Raw genomic sequence first — 17,096 nt, 5'->3', positions numbered from 1 at the left:
TATCATCATTGTTTCTGCAAGGAGGAAAGATATGTTATTTTGGAGGCTTCCCCTACATTCAATTTAATCTCTTCTAGGTACCGATTTTGCTCCTCTGACAGCACCACCGCGCTCATTATGTACCCCAAGTCATCAAGCAGAGGTTAGGAGAGAGGAAGCCTGTTCCCTGAAGCAATTTCTTTCAGCAATGCTGCTAGAGCACAGTTCAGAATTATCTTTAATATGAATGAGAAGCTGGAGCCACTTGAATAGGCAGATGGAGTTTTGTTTTTCCCCCCAGACCATGAACTTGTCAGCTTCTTTTTTCGAAGAACATTCATCATCCTGGTTGCTGTTTTGTCTAACCTTGTTCTGCCATTCTTTCCAATTACTCAGTTTAGTTTATCCATTCCAGGTTAGCTAATTGGCTTTGCTTAGCCCTCCTTTTCACACATTTCCGTCCCATTCCACATGTAATTCAAGTCCCATTAGCTCTCACTTCATTTAAACCAACATAGGGCTCATGGGAGTAGTAGGACTGTTGGAAACAGGTGCAACTGGCCAGATGGCTGCCTTGCCAAGAGGGCAAAGCAGACAGAGCAACTCCCTTGCCAAATGCAGACTGTCAGGCTGAGACAGCTAAAAGGGTTAGCAGAGGGCTAAACATGGAATTAATTGCTATAGTTCGTCTGCAACTGGTTCCCTCTTAGACTCCAAATGCATATTCTTTTCAGGCTTAAAGCCAACTTTAAGAAGCAATCAAGTTGCTTATAAAACATCAGGCATCTACCACTATAATGTATGCTGCCAGGACATTGCTTGGTTCTATTTCAAAAGAAGTAAGACCAGTTCTAGAGCTTATTTGGGTGCTAATTTGCTTCTGTGAACATCTATTTTCATGCCATATTTGCTACTCCCTAAGACTGTCTCATGGTTTTTAACTCAGAGGGCACCCATCTGAACCTTGGATTACCCCCTGGTCTGCTTTCTCCTTTATTGGCCAGGGCTGCGGAACAGAAAATCATGTGGATCTTGCCTACTGCAAATTCATGGTATCCAGTATCAAGCAAGCTCTAGCCCAGTGGGTTTATTTTTTTCTTTTTTTTTTTCAGAATATTCCACAAAAAATTTTTAAATGCTACCATTAAATCCAGATTCTGCCTACTTCACTTTTGCAAAGATGACTGGACCTCTATTTCTTATTATCTATTCGCCACATATTCCTCCATATCTGACTTTGTTTCACATGACTAATAATATTGTGTGTTTAAGGGACATCATTTGCCTGGTAATTTCCAACCCCAGTTATTTTTTATCTTCAGTCTCCATTTCCCTGAACTTGAAGCAATGAACACTAAGTCCATGTAAATCACCATATTTTATTTTATGAGATTTTATTTTTTTTATTTGGGCTTTTCAAAGAGCATATTTTTGATTTCCATTTAATCCTCTGGTCCCATCTTTTCGCTTTTTCTTAATGCATTCTGTACATCTGGGTGTTACTCAAGACTCTGTTCCATCCTCTAGGTTATTTCGATTTCATTTTCCACAGCAAACTGACTATGCTGCATTCCACAGTAATTCCCTATCTGTCGCTCAATTTCCAAGCACTAACCCCAGTCACAAGTTTGTATTTTAGAGGATTTTAGGACTAGTAGATTTTTAGGACTGGCTCTACAGTTTTTAGTTTTTTCTCAGTTCTATGAGTTCAAGGGCTATTATTCTTTTTTATTTATTCCAAATCATCTTAACTGCCAGCCCCCACCCCCCCACCCCACTGGCTTGTTACCAAAATATTCTTTATTCTCAACTTTTTCAGTTCTACTGTTAAACATTTTGGTCTGAACTATAATTAACATATCCTTGAACAATTACAATGGATTCTACCTAAAAAGAATTGATACTAAAGACAACAGAAGCTAAATATCATGTCATATTTACCATGTGGTAGATATCCTTCTAGTTGATTCAATGAATTTTGTCATTCGGTCTTCACAATATCCCTATGAAGTATTATTATCCTTATTTTAAAGGTGATAACGTTGGAGTACAGAGAAATTATGCAGCTTGTCCTTTATTATAGAACTACTGCAAGCTGGGACTTGAACCCAGGATTTCTGAGAAGGAACGACTATGCTATAATGCATCTACTTTCCTTCTTTGTCTGCTCTCCTCTGAATAACATGTTTTTAGAACAATAGAGGACATTCCTGGCCTAAGAGCCTCCAGAAAAAAAAGAATCCCAACTTAACAAAATACTATCCACACAAATTCATATGCACCTATCTCACTGGACTCCTGGTTTTCTTTGTAGCCTTCTCAGCCTTTCTTAGAATTTTGGTATCAGTTATATATCTGGGACTCTGGGTTTACCCTTAGAAACAGTTGGTTATAAAGGAGACAAAAGATCAATCTTTAGAGGGAACACAACTACAAGGGGTGAATTTTTTTCCTCAAATAAAGGATCCTTGTTTTAAAGCATATGGCTAAAAATAGTTATATTTTTTATCTTGAATTCACCAATTATATTACCTTGCCCCAGTACCACAATTTCAATTTTTTTAGTCTGTTAATCTTCTTACATCACCAATTTTATAGTGTCATTCTGTTTTTAAAAATGTCACCTCCTTCCCTACTTCTTGAAGGATAAAATTCAGTACTGGCCTATCACTCAAAACCATCTGCAAACTATGTATAACTTTCCCTCTATTATTCTCCCAATATACACTAGCCACCTTAACCAGAGTGTTACTGTCATTTTCCTAATAATGTGTCTTTTTTCACTCTAGTCCAAAAACCTGGTATGATCCCATCTCTGTATGTTGAAATTCTACTCATTTTCTAAGAGTTAGATCATGGTTTTATGCTCTTCATCCCTTAGCCAAAAGTAAGCTCTTTCATTTCTCAATTCTCATTGTACTCTGTAATTCTCTTATTGCATTATCTTATGGTGGTTTGACTTTTTGTTTTCTCTTTATGTACTTTACTTATCTTTGCTGGAAAATTGTGAAACATTAATATAAAGGGTCAGCATCACATGCTTCTTTGTATTTTACAAGAAATGCTCAGTAAATGTTTATTGTTGATACTATACATAATAAGTGGTATCATTAGTATCTCAGTTAATAATATGCTTTGATGAAAATTCCAAACCTGCCATCAGCATGATGTTAATAGCTAGAAATTAAGGAATTCCAGGGATAGCACTGGCACATTGTATGGTATTTAATTTCATCCTTCAAACAACCGACATGGTAGGTAACCTGACTCTTATTTTATAGGTGAGGGAACTAAGTTTCAAGGAGGTTAAGCACATATTCAAGATCCAGAGAGAAAGTGTCGGAGTTCAGGCATTCCTGACTTCAAAGCCACATTCTGCCAGTCTTCTTTTTTGCATCCATACAATTTGTCAATAAGACTCATTGAAATATCTCCTAGACTAAATCTTTCCTCTGTGTTCCCACTTTTACCTCCTAATTTTAATCTCTCATCAATCCATGTGTTTATTTCTAGAATATGCTCTTAACTAATTGCTTCCCTACAAATTTTCCAGCATCATATACTGATTGCTATACACAATACCTTGACTCATTTTCCTTAAAATTTTCTACTTTCATCATATTTTTTTCCTAATCAACTAGCTATAAAATAAGCTTGAATAATTTTTTCAATAATCAATTTTGCTACATCTAAAATAGGAATAATAACATAGTCTGTCTCATAAAGTTGAAAGTATGAAATGGATGCTAAAAGCATGCTCTGCTCACAGAGTAAGAATTTAATACATTTTAGTTTTTATTATCATGTACATCAAATTTTAGAACTGCCATGTCTAACATCATTTTACATAGAAAGAAAATGAGATGCAGATAAGAGATTTGCCTAAAATCAACCAGAAAGTTAGGATTAGGTCTAAGAGTAAAATCCTGACCCAACACTAATTTTTTTTTTTTTACTATTCAAAAATTGCTTGACTCACCTTACCTACCTATTTTCTTTCTCACTATCTGTCATGTATCCCTTGCTTCACATTACAGTATGTTCGTCTGTACAATTTAATTTTGTTTGCTTTGAAAGTCTTCTAAAGCTATTTTAGTTATCAGTTCTCTCCAACTCTCAGGTCCTATTCAAATAACACTTGCTTGAAGATATTTTCCACAAAAACTTCAGGTCATACATACCCTTCTATGCCTAACTTTCTCTGAGGTTTACTTTCTACATTTTTCATTAATCATAAAATTATATCATACATTGTTATGTCCTATAAATGTTTCATAGTGTGTGATACTGATTTTAATTTTACATAAAGAACTTTTAACACCCCAAACTAGCTGAAGCTAAAAGGATTATTTCTGTCCTGCCTTGATGAGACCTTCTCACCATCATCATGACAAGACTTGGTTTGTTATTCCACATGTCATTCCAGACTATTTTGGAGCAGGCATATTTGAGTTTCTGGGCTTTTATATGAATATGTGAGAGATATTTTTTCAATATTGTTGTTGTTGTTGTTGTTGTTTTTTCCCGTATGTGGGCCTCTCACTGCTGTGGCCTCTCCCGTTGCGGAGCACAGGCTTTGGACGCGCAGGCTCAGCAGCCGTGGCTCATGGGCCCAGCCGTTCCGCGGCATGTGGGATCTTCCCAGACCAGGGCATGAACCCATGTCCCCTGCATCGGCAGGCGGATTCTCAACCACTGCGCCACCAGGGAAGCCCTTCAATATTGTTTTTTACAACTGTTCAAAAGCCAGACTTTGAGTTCAGAGTTGTCATCAACTTTCTTGCTTAAGTTCAATTTACTGCCTTTCCTAACTTGCTACTTCTCTAGAGATCTGTGTAACACTGAAGCATGAAAATGTTTGTCCTCCAAAATATATTTTCCAAAGTGGCCCAAGATAGCTGCCAGACTTCCCAGGATTTTTTTCTTTCCTATCTCATCGTACTGCCCCCATATTTCCTCTCTTCATTTTATCTTTGTCTGGGACAGTGAAAGAGTTATAAAAACTACCCTGGAGTTTGGGGCAATTTCCAGCTCAAGTTATAAAAAGAATCCCCCCTCTTTTTGTGAACAATTCATCTATCTGATACCTTCAAATAATCTCTTTCACCATATTCCTCAGAGCTTTGTTGATTAACCATTTTATGCTGACTGTGGGTCAGCCCAAGACTACATTGTCAATATAAGCTGAAGGAAAGTCATAATAGTTATTACTTATGGTAAAACATATTCCATTTTCCATTTATAGACCCATTACTTTCATCTGTAAACAGCTGTAAGAACTTGTACATTTATTTTCACTTTCTGTCTATCCTAGCTCTTGGAATAAGAAATTCTACAAATTTTGAATAAGAGCATTAAATATTAGCATTATCTTTCAGTAGTGGAATTATGGGCAATTTTATAAAGTATTATATGATATATTAAAAATAAATATGAAGTGATTTTACAATCAGAACAAAGCTATTTTAATTTTGATAAAAACAAGTCTTTTCAGTGTTATTACCTAGTTGAAGTAGTATTTCATGTTATACATTTTAAATGTATCTCCATAGTTTTTTCTTGTTGCAATATTTTTAAAGGTATCTTCTTGTACAAAATTTAATATATTAGCATTTGTTAAAACTGCTCATTTTCATCACTTTTAGTCATAGCAGGATAAGGCTTGTAAATTTTAAACAGAGACATTTTTATGGCCACACTGTTTTATGGTTCCAAGACACCCCACTAATTACTCCAGTGTCATTCGTTGCCTAATAGGAAAAGTATTTAATGTCCAGGAAAAAATCCATTAAACTCTCCCACAGATACTTTTAAATTAATGTCAGAGAAACATATTCTGAAATCAGGACTTTCAACTGCAAAAGTAGATGCTTCACAGAAAAAAAAATGATTTTTAATTTCTTAAATCTTGACTAGTAGACATAGACAGAATTGGAAAGAATGTAGGATGCATCCTAAGAATTAGATCTATCCTAGAAGGAGATAAAAGTTTGACTTGCCTATGAAAGAAGGTTGATTTGAATAGTAAAACTAAGCTGAGATGGAGACCCAGTGTCCAAATTTCCAGGCCAAGACTTAGAGGAGCAAATGTATTAGAAACTCTAAGAGGTTAAAGGGAATCCAAGAGCACAGAAAGCATCTCAGAGCAAAGACCGGAAAGACTACTAGCTTCTTAGACATATTCCTCGTCAACTGAGTTGATAAAGTAGTGGAATTGCAAGTGCTGAGAGATGGGGATGGTGAGTGGGGTCACAGGCAGCATGTTATTGTCAGCACCACCCATTGTGGGGAAGGGAAACACCTGAATTGTATCTATAACATTTGAGAGAACCTTGAAAGTGGCTGAAAGAGAGCCACCGGGTTCAGAGCAGATTCAGAGTGTATGTAGAATAAACTTGGACACCACGTGTAGCAACAATGGGTGCAAATATATGATAATGGGAACCAAGCGGGATGGTACTGTCAGTGGAGGCTAGTGTGGATAGAGGACAATTCTGGATCCATATTCCTCTAATGCAAGAGTCATATATAATCACTTCCAGAGAGCTTCACCCAGGAAAATGCTAGGTTAACTGAATGATACTAAGTGTTAAACTTGATATGACTGAGTTTACCTTGGATAGGTAAGACTAATGCTGTATCTCTGGAAATGTCAGCTCTAGAAAAATAAAACAGCTTTGTTCAATTCATTCATGACCACAGAAACAGATTTACAGTAAATCTAATGTAGCTGAAACCCCAGAGCCTCTCACTTGCTCAAGCTTCTTACAAAGCTCAGCTCTAGCAATGCTTTTGTAAAATATGGAGACGTAGACTCTAGCCACAATTGTATAAGACAACTGCCTCTTTCCACTCTGACTTTCCTTTGAGCACACTTCCCCTCGTGTCCCGGAATCCAATTAAGGGTAAATTCAACTAAGTGGAAATTTCACTGGAGATACATTTAGTTTGGGCTTAATGAGAGTTATATATGTGGTTCACATTCCCTTCCATGAAGGATTGAGTTAGTGTTAGCCTCCCATGGTGCTAAAGCACATGAGTTATGCATGGTTATGCAGTGGTTATGCGTGGTGCATGGTTAGGAGTCAGGCTGTGAGATGAATGAGTCCTACAGTACCAAGCACTAGAAATATGTGGGCTATGGAAGAGAAACAGGTTTGGGATGTGGTATGTGAGAACTTCTCCCAATCATCAGATATGTAAACATTTAAGTAGAAGACTCAGTTTTCCCTCATGCTTATTCAGTGAAAATACTCTTTTTATTACTGCACATATACCCAATAATATAGTATCTATTACTATAAATGCACAATAAATAGATCTTTTCATTTGATTATATAGAAGTGATTAGAATTCCTAAATTTTTAGAGAACAAACCTGTAGTTGTACCATGGAGTATGTCAGTGTGTAAAGAATCATGTATTTTTCATCCTTTTGTAATAAATTGCACCTTAGCATTACATTTCTCAGTGAGCTGTAAAACTGAAACTTTTCTAAACTATCAATAATAAAACAAACTTATTTCTATCATTGTAGACAAAAGCCTGAGTTTTTTTCTATACTCTCTACAGAAAATGGTATACAATCATTAATGTATGAAGAGGCTATAAAAAGTATACAGCCAAAATTTTAGGGAAAAAAGTGTCATAGTTGTATGTCAGTTTATTAGTAGAAGTGTTATTATTTTCCTGAATTTTATAATGCCTGTGGCATGTAACAGCTTTAAATTTTTTTAATTTTGTGAATTTTTTCTAGTTTTAAATAAATATTTATATATCCAACTTTGTATCTCTAATTTTGTATTGTTTTCTTCTCAAATACCCCTATTCCCAATTATATACATTTCACACTCTCTAAACCTATGACCAGAAATATCATCATACTTTTTACTGATACTTGAATACAAGCTCCATGAGAGCAGGAATTGTATTTCTTTTGTTCACTGTTCTATATCAAAACCTATACAGGATCTGAAATATAAAAGGTACTCAATCAATATTTATGAAATGAATACAGTCACTGTTTAAACTCTGTGCTTCCAAGCTGAAGTAGCCTAATGTTTTATTTGTTCTTATTCAGTAGATTTGCTCTACCCAATTTACTGTATTAAATTTTTCCCACAAATATCATGATGTTTTCATAAAAAATTGTAAAAAAAATTCCTTGCAAAATTATAGTATTTTAAAAAGAATTTACTTTCTGCAGTAGTAATGGATTCAGTTTAGAAACTATGTAAACAGAAGACACCCAGGAAAGTACAAGGTGAGGGAAAAAGATAAAAGAAAAAACCTAAAGACAAAACAGGACAGATTATAACAAGAGGCATGAGAAAGGTGAGAAAGAACAAGAGTTAAATATGGAAAGATGGCTGAACTCAATTTTCCTTTTCACTTTAAGAGAAACTGAAAAAGAATATTAAAAAAAATAAGCTTTGACATTTATCCAAATGACCAATGTATGTTATATTCTACAGATGGATGTTTGAAAAGTATCATCTTTAGCTTTAAATAATATTTACTGAGTGACAAAAATACCCTGAGGGATACATAGTTAAAATGATAGGTTAGCTCATTTTATGCAGAGGTGAAAAGAAGCATGAACCACATGTTGCAAAATTGAAATGTTAAAGGAAGCTGTGATGTGTGGGAACTGGGCCAAAACTGAGCTCAATAGACCAGACTCAACAAACCATGGAGATTTAAAATTTGGAGGCTCTGATATTTTTAAAATATTATGATTTAAGAACGCTTTAAGCTTTAGAATAGTAGCTCCCATTTGTCCAACTCTAATTTGAGATTATGCTTTTGAATATGTTTTTTTTGTAACAGTGATAATATTAGATGCAAGCTCATACAAATAACAAAACTGATTATTTAAAATTTTAAAAAATGACTTTTTAAATTTCTAGAGTACATTGGTTCATTCCCTTCTCCTACCTGAGGCTTCTTGAAGTTACTCTGTACTTCAGTGTATCACTTTCTTGGTGCCAAAGAAGTGTCCATATTGCTTTATCAGATATGACAAAATTAGTAAAGTGGTATTTGATTGATGGAATTTTAGGAAGTTCTTGAATGACCTACTGTCAATCTCCAGTCAGTAGCAACACTAAGAGCATTCTATTCAGAATGGGTACTAGGGGAAATTGGTGAGTTTATATTTAGTACCAACTATAATCCAGGAACAACTTATGAGAGTTGTGTCCTCATGATGCTCTTGGGTTACCATAGAACCATTCTCTATGTATTTTGAATTCATTTCCTCTTTTCAAATTTATCTGACTTATGTTCATTATTTAAATGCCATACTGCCCGGCGAACTATCAAACAAGTTTCCTCTGTAAGTTAACTTTTTACTGTAACAGCAGCACTTATTACTTAAACTATAGGAGTGAGTAATTATGGTTATTTCAGGCATTGTGTCACAGCCATAATATTATTTACGAGTAGGAAGGCTAGGTCCTTTTGATGCTCCCTAAATCACACCAGGTAATTGTGATGTCAAATTGGTTGTGAAGGTGACTCTCCTTTTACTACCAATATAAGTCATATCACTTTGAGGTATATGTTTATCTCAGGAAAGAAAAATTTTCTACTTAAATGGGAGACAAAAGTTTAATGACAACTTCATACAATTATTTAATTTTAAGTCATGTCAACAACTGTGAAGATATACTGAGCATCAGTTGAGTGTCATCCATTATTTTAGGCACTGAAGATACAAAGAGGTAGGCATAGTCCTTACTCTTAGATATTTTTTTAATGAGTGTGTGTGTGTGTGTGTGTGTGTGTGTGTGTGTGTGTGTGTGTGTTCTGGGGTAAAATGGAGTCTAGTAGCAACCAGGGCTGGGGGAGAAACAAATAAATAGATGATTATGTTGCAGGGCTATAAGCTCTATGGTGGCAAACCTGATGTGTCTCTTAGTACAGAAACAAAGGCATTATCTCATCCAGGCCAGGAGGCATGGTCTGAGTTGAGTCTTCAAGGAAAAGTAACAGTTAGCCAAACAAGGAAAAAGAGCATTCAGGGTGGAGGGAACAGTATAGGCAAAGACATGGAAGACAAAAAGCTGTCACCATTGGGAACGAGCAAATAGGTCAGTGTGGTAAAGATGATCTTGAGCTGGGATTTAAACCCACACTCTATTTTCTACACTATGTGATGCTATACACTCCTGATAGGCTACAGCCTTGGAGTATGCAGATCTACTTAGAAAATGTACCCTTGACATCGAAGCTAATGATTATCAATATAAAACTGATGAGACTATTGAATTTAATTAATGGCTCACTATTTTGAATCCTGAATCCCTCAGAAGGATGCTAATATAAAATGTAATGAATGTAATATAAGGTAAAAGTCACATGAATTTATTTATCTATTTATTTATTTAATAAATATTTATTGTTAATTATATGTTACAAAATTGTGTTGGTGGCGAGATGCAATGATAAACAAGCTATGCCCTGTGCATCCAAACACTTGACAATATAATAACAAAAATGGTCTGCCTCAAGTCTGAAATACAAGACAGAAACAGCAAAAACTGCTCAGTATAATCCTGGCCTTATTTAATAGAAATGGGCTGTTTGGGCTGTTGTCACAGGTATCCTGGTCTGTTTAGCAGTTTTATCCCTCTGGTAAAGGTGGGCATATATCAGTCTTGATAATACTATTTCGTAAAATCATCTAGTATATTTATCTTGATTCTTTGTTCATTAAAAAAAATCTTTCTGATAGTAATTTCACTATTCCATCTAGGAATAAAATGTTTTGACAAAATAGAGGTGTATTCTGAACCTTGTGGCTGTTCTAGTCCCCATTTTCACTTAATAATATTACTTTATGTCTGATCAAGCAGGAACTTGTGATTTAATGCTTACAACTATTCTCTGAGGCCTCATCATTGTGGTAGGAACTAACACAGACTAATAGGTATTGCAGACTAATACAGAGGATCAAAAATTGACTATGAGAGAGTCAGCAAAAAGGGTAGTTAGCCTTTGTTGCTTATCCAATCAGCCACTATCTTTATCTCATATTAATTGTACTAGGCTGTTTATTATAGATATTCAAACACAGAAAATAGAATAGCACAATAAATCTCTATGTATCCATAGCCCATCAACAATAAATATATTAGTAGATATCTCTAAAGAATGTCTTTTTTAAAAAATTAAAACTTAAACAGAAATATAGATCAATGGAACAGGATAGAAAGCCCAGAGATAAACCCACACACATATGGCCACCTTATCTTTGATAAAGGAGGCAAGATTATACAGTGGAGAAAAGACAGCCTCTTCAATAAGTGGTGCTGGGAAAACTGGACAGGTACATGTAAGAGTATGAAATTAGAACACTCCCTAATACCATACACAAAAATAAACTCAAAATGGGTTAAAGACCTAAATGTAAGGCCAGACACTATCAAACTCTTAGAGGAAAACATAGGCAGAACACTCTATGACATAAATCACAGCAAGATCCTTTTTGACTCACCTCCTAGAGAAATGGAAATAAAAACAAAAATAAACAAATGGGGCCTAATGAAACTTAAAAGCTTTTGCACAGCAAAGGATACCATAAACAAGATGAAAAGACAACTCTCAGAATGGGAGAAAATAGTTCCAAATGAAGCAACTGACAAAAGATTAATCTCCAAAATTTATAAGCAACTCATGCAGCTCAATAACAAAAAAACAAACAACCCAATCCAAAAATGGGCAGAAGACCTAAATAGACATTTCTCCAAAGAAGATATACAGATTGCCAACAAACACATGAAAGAACGCTCAACATCATTAATCATTAGAGAAGTGCAAATCAAAACTACAATGAGATATCACCTCACACCGATCAGAATGGCCATCACCAAAAAATCTAGAAACAATAAATGCTGGAGAGGGTGTGGAGAAAGGGGAACCCTCTTGCACTGTTGGTGAGAATGTAAATTGATACAGCCGCTATGGAGAACAGTATGGAGGTTCCTTAAAAAACTATAAATAGAACTACCATACAACCCAGCAATCCCACTACTGGGCATATACCCTGAGAAAACCATAATTCAAAAAGAGTCATTCACCAAAATGTTCATTGCAGCTCTATTTAAAATAGCCAGGATATGGAAGCAACCTAAGTTTCCATCAACAGATGAATGGATAAAGAAGATGTGGCACATATATACAATGGAATATTACTCAGCCATAAAAAGAAATGAAACTGAGTTATTTGTAGTGAGGTAGATGGACCTGGAGTCTGTCATACAGAGTGAAGTAAGTCAGAAGGAGAAAAACAAATACCGTATGCTAACACATATATATGGAATCTAAGGGAAAAAAATGTCATGAAGAGACTAGGGGTAGGACGGGAATAAAACACAGACCTACTAGAGCATGGCCTTGAGGATATGGGGAGGGGGAAGGGTAAGCTGTGATGAAGTAAGAGAGTGGCATGGACATATATACACTACCAAACGTGGGGTGGATAGCTGGTGGGAGGCAGCCGCATAGCACAGGGAGATCAGCTCAGTGATTTGTGACCACCTGGAGGGGTGGGATAGGGAGGGTGGGAGGGAGGGAGATGCAAGAGGGAAGAGATATGGGAACATATGTATATGTATGGCTGATTCACTTTGTTGTAAGGCAGAAACTAACACACCATTGTAAAGCAATTATACTCCAATAAAGATGTTAAAAGAAATAAAAACAAAAACCTAAAAACCGTTATTACCTAAATACTTATAATAGCTCCTTAACATCCTTGAATATCTGCTTAAACGTTCAAAGTTCCAATTGTCTCATATATGTTATTTTTATTAACACTTGTTTGAATCAGGATCTAAATAAGGACCACACATTGCAAATGGTTGATATGTTGTTTAAATCTTCTTTAATCTATAAGGATCTCCTTCAATTTTATTTTTCTCACTTGCAATTTAAATGGTGGAAAAAAGAACATAGGTGCTGATTGCATCCCTGTAGTGTCACTTGACATGTTCATTAGTCATATCATTAAATTTGCATTTGGATCTAAAGATGTCTTCTAAATTAAGTTTCTCCTACATTTTATTTTTTGAAAAGATTATTCCATAGCTGTATGTTCTATCAAGAGAGACAACATCTAGTCATCTTTCTTTTTGTGATGTTAGCAGCTATAGATGCTTAATGTCTAGATCTAAATTACTTTTAGAAGAATCAACTTATCTTTGTAACTACGTTTGAAGGAAATATTGTGTTCTTCATATTCCTGTCAACTGAATATAGGAAAAGAAAAATGGATGCATATGGTATTTCTTCTTCTAGAAAGAAAGAGAGAGAGAGAGAGAGAGAGAGAGAGAGATCATCAACATAAAAAAAGTAGCTATTCTTAGGAATCTTATAATTGACTGGTAATATCATGCAAGTTATTTCATTGTTGCTATAGAAATCCTAATGAATAAAAGCCATTATTTTAAAACAAATTCTATAGTAGATATTTTCAAGTCTCATGAGAGCTCAGCACTATGAAGATTATTTTTGTAGCTTGGAAATTGTTTCTATTTATATCTGCTTACTGTAAGACTGAAGAAAGTGAAGCATGTAAGGTACCATGTCTCATGGACCCATAATTAAAGTCACATAGGAAGTCAATTGTAGAAATGAGAATGCAGCTAACATATATTTTGGCACTATTTTACACAAAATGTTAAAATAGTCCCTAAACTAATAAAAGAAGCACAGGTAGAGATGATACAGTGAAAAGAGAATTCAATTTAGGGCAAATGATTTTTTAAAAAACTTCAAAGGATAGGTAATATTTGAAATAGACCTTGAAAAGTAACTTATATGTTGAGAGGGAGATTGGAAGTCATTCAAAATGGAAAGCAATGAAATGGAAATGGATAGTAGCCGGGTTTGGATGGAGAGTGGTGGACTAAAGATGGGTAAAAATCTGTAAATGTGGATGGAGACCATATATTAGTGGCTAAGTATACTGGGTTTGGAACTAGATATCTAGAGTACAAATTTTAGCTCAGCTTCTAAGTAGTAATGTGACTGTGTTAGTCTGGGTCTTCTGAGAAGCACATACCAAGACAGATTTAGCCATACAACAGCTGATTGAAGTAAATCAGGGAAAACGGGAGATAGCCAGAGAAGATCAAGAAAGTTGTCAGACTATGATTTAGGTCTGCCATCTGTTAAAGAGAAAGAGAAGGAAGGAAGGACTGAAGTGTAGCTCAGGAAATTTCTACAAAATTGGTAGGGAGTCTTTGAGCCACAGTTGTTTGTCAGAAGAGTCCTGTATCTCCCAGTCACTGACTAGGAGTAGCCCTTAGGAACTGTGACTTTGGTGCACAGTGGTGATGGATTTCAGAGCCCAGCATCTGAAGCCATGGTCTGTTACGCTCCCTACCCTGAAGGATACATTTTTGTGTCTTGAGTAGCTAACTTTCTGAGTTACAGCTCCACCATTTAACAAGGAGAAATATAAATATTTATTTCATAGATCTGTTGACAATTAAATGAGCAGGTATCTATAAAGTAGAAAAAAAATTATAGTTTAGAAGTTGTTTTTCAACTGACAAAGGATTAATTTCCAAAATTTATAAGCAACTCATGCAGCTCAATAACAAAAAAACAAACAACCCAATCCAAAAATGGGCAGAAGAACTAAATAGACATTTCTCCAAAGAAGATATACAGATTGCTAACAAACACATGAAAGAATGCTCAACCTCATTAATCATTAGAGAAATGCAAATCAAAACTACAATGAGATATCATCTCACACCGGTCAGATTGGCCATCATCAAAAACTCTAGAAACAATAAATGCTGGAGAGGGTGTGGAGAAAAGGGAACCCTCTTGCACTGCTGGTGGGAATGTAAATTGATACAGCCACTATGGAGAACAGTATGGAGGTTCCTTAAAAAACTACAAATAGAACTACCATACGACCCAGCAATCCCACTACTGGGAATATACCCTGAGAAAACTATAATTCAGAAAGACTCATGTACCAAAATGTTCATTGCAGCTCTATTTACAATAGCCAGGACATGGAAGCAACCTAAGTGTCCATCAACAGATGAATGGATAAAGAAGATGTGGCACATATATACAATGGAATATTACTCAGCCATAAAAAGAAATGAAACTGAGTTATTTATAATGAGGTGGATGGACCTGGAGTCTGTCATACAGAGTGAAGTAAGTCAGAAGGAGAAAAACAAATACCGTATGCTAACACATATATATGGACTCTAAGGGAAAAAAATGTCATGAAGAGGTTAGTGGTAGGACGGGAATAAAACACAGACTCACTCGAGCATGGACTTGAGGATATGGGGAGGGGGAGGGGTGGGCTGTGACGAAGTGCGGGAGTGGCAGGGACATATATACACTATCAAATGTAAATTAGATAGCTGGTGGGAAGCTGCTGCATAGCACAGGGAGATCACCTCTGTGCTGTGTGACCGCCTGGGGGGGTGGGATAGGGAGGGTGGGAGAGAGGGTGATGCAAGAGGGAGGAGATGTGGGAGCATGTGTGTATGTATAACTGATTTAGTTTATTGTAGAGGGAAAACTAACACACTATTGTAAAACAATTATACTCCAATAAAGATGTTAAAAAAAAAAAAAAAAAAAAAAAGAAGTTGTTTTGGTTTCAGATATGATGTTGGTGGGTTTGATGACTATGGCAAATAAATGTAAGGGTAAGAATTTTTCTTCAATTGGGTTACAAATCAAAAATGTATAAAGTCTTCTTGGCAAAAATGTGATATTTTCAAACTGTACTATAGGAATGAAAAAGCATTTATTGAGAGAGAAGTGTCAGAAGAACAGTAGGGAAAGGCACCATCATCTCATGGGATTTAGAGATAAAGCAGTGGGAAGAAGAGGCTATTAGTATATACCAATCTTGTAAACAAGACCTTGAATGAGGGTACCCTATTGGAAAACTGTCATATTAAATAAGGCAATATATTAGGAGGTAACAAAATCCTGAACTCAAATGTTGGCTACAATCATGGAAAGAAAGGACAATATAAACGAAACACTTAGGAGAATTCATCTATGGATAGGATATCTAAGTAGATGTGTAAGGTGAGAGGAAAGAAGAAGCAAACTTTGTCACCAAGATTTAAAGTTTGTATCTTGGGAATGTTAATTGGGGGTTAAAAAAAAGGTTTAAAAAAATTTAAAAGTTTAAGTTTAGATATTGTCAATTGATTTAAACTTTAGATTTTTGAAATTGTGGTGTTAGCCAGTTATTGCTATCTAAAAATGAAGGTTAGCATCCTAGGAATAAGTTAGCTCATCGGTAAATAGACTTGGGACTCAATAGAATAGAAATGATCTTGTGATTAAGAAAACACATATGGTCACCAAGAAAATAAATGTAGAGAATAGTTAAGCAAAACAAAGTCAGGACTTTCATTTAATTCCTGAATTTGGCTAGCAGGTAAAGCCAGGGCTTTGAAAGTTAGTAGAAAAGGAAAGTAAGAGGGAAGAAATAGTGAATTCAGAAATTTAGGAGGTCAATTTAGTTTCTTTTTATGGCTGAGTAATGTTCCATTGTATATATGTGCCACATCTTCTTTATCCATTCATCTGTCGATGGACACTTAGGTTGCTTCCATGTCCTGGAGTAGTAAATAGTGCTGCAATGAACATTGTGGTACATGTCTCTTTTTAAATTACGGTTTTCTCAGGGTGTATGCCCAGAAGTGGGATTGCTGGGTCATAAGGTAGTTCTATTTTTGTTTTTTTAAGGAACCTCCATACTATTCTCCATAGTGCCTGTGTCAATTACATTCCCACCAACAGTACAAGAGAGTTCCCTTTTCTCCACACCCTCTCCAGCATTTAAATACCATATGCTAACACATATATATATGGAATCTGAAAAAAAAATGGTTTTGATGAACCTAGGGGCAGGACAGGAATAAAGACACAAATGTGGAGAATGGACTTGAGGGCATGGGAAGGGGGAAGGGTAAACTGGGATGAAGTGAGAGTGGCACGGACATATATACACTACCAAACGTAAAATAGATAGCTAGTGGGAAGCAGCTGCATGGCACAGGGAGGCAGCTCAGTGCTTTGCGACCACCTAGAGGGGTGGTATAGGGAGGG

At 35.7% G+C, this 17,096-nt stretch overlaps 1 protein-coding gene across 2 annotated transcripts in view; it reads right to left on the bottom strand.

Annotated features, from left to right (window-relative positions):
* The window catches only part of LOC131757746 (SCAN domain-containing protein 3-like), a 721,112-nt gene that overhangs the window by 184,866 nt on the left and 519,150 nt on the right, over window positions 1-17,096 (bottom strand). The gene's annotated exons all lie outside the window — the stretch shown is intronic.

This window comes from Kogia breviceps, chromosome 5, assembly GCF_026419965.1.
Source record: "Kogia breviceps isolate mKogBre1 chromosome 5, mKogBre1 haplotype 1, whole genome shotgun sequence".
NCBI lineage: Eukaryota > Metazoa > Chordata > Mammalia > Artiodactyla > Physeteridae > Kogia > Kogia breviceps.
Note: the sequence above shows the minus strand (reverse complement) of the source record. Positions and strands in the feature narration are given on the sequence as shown.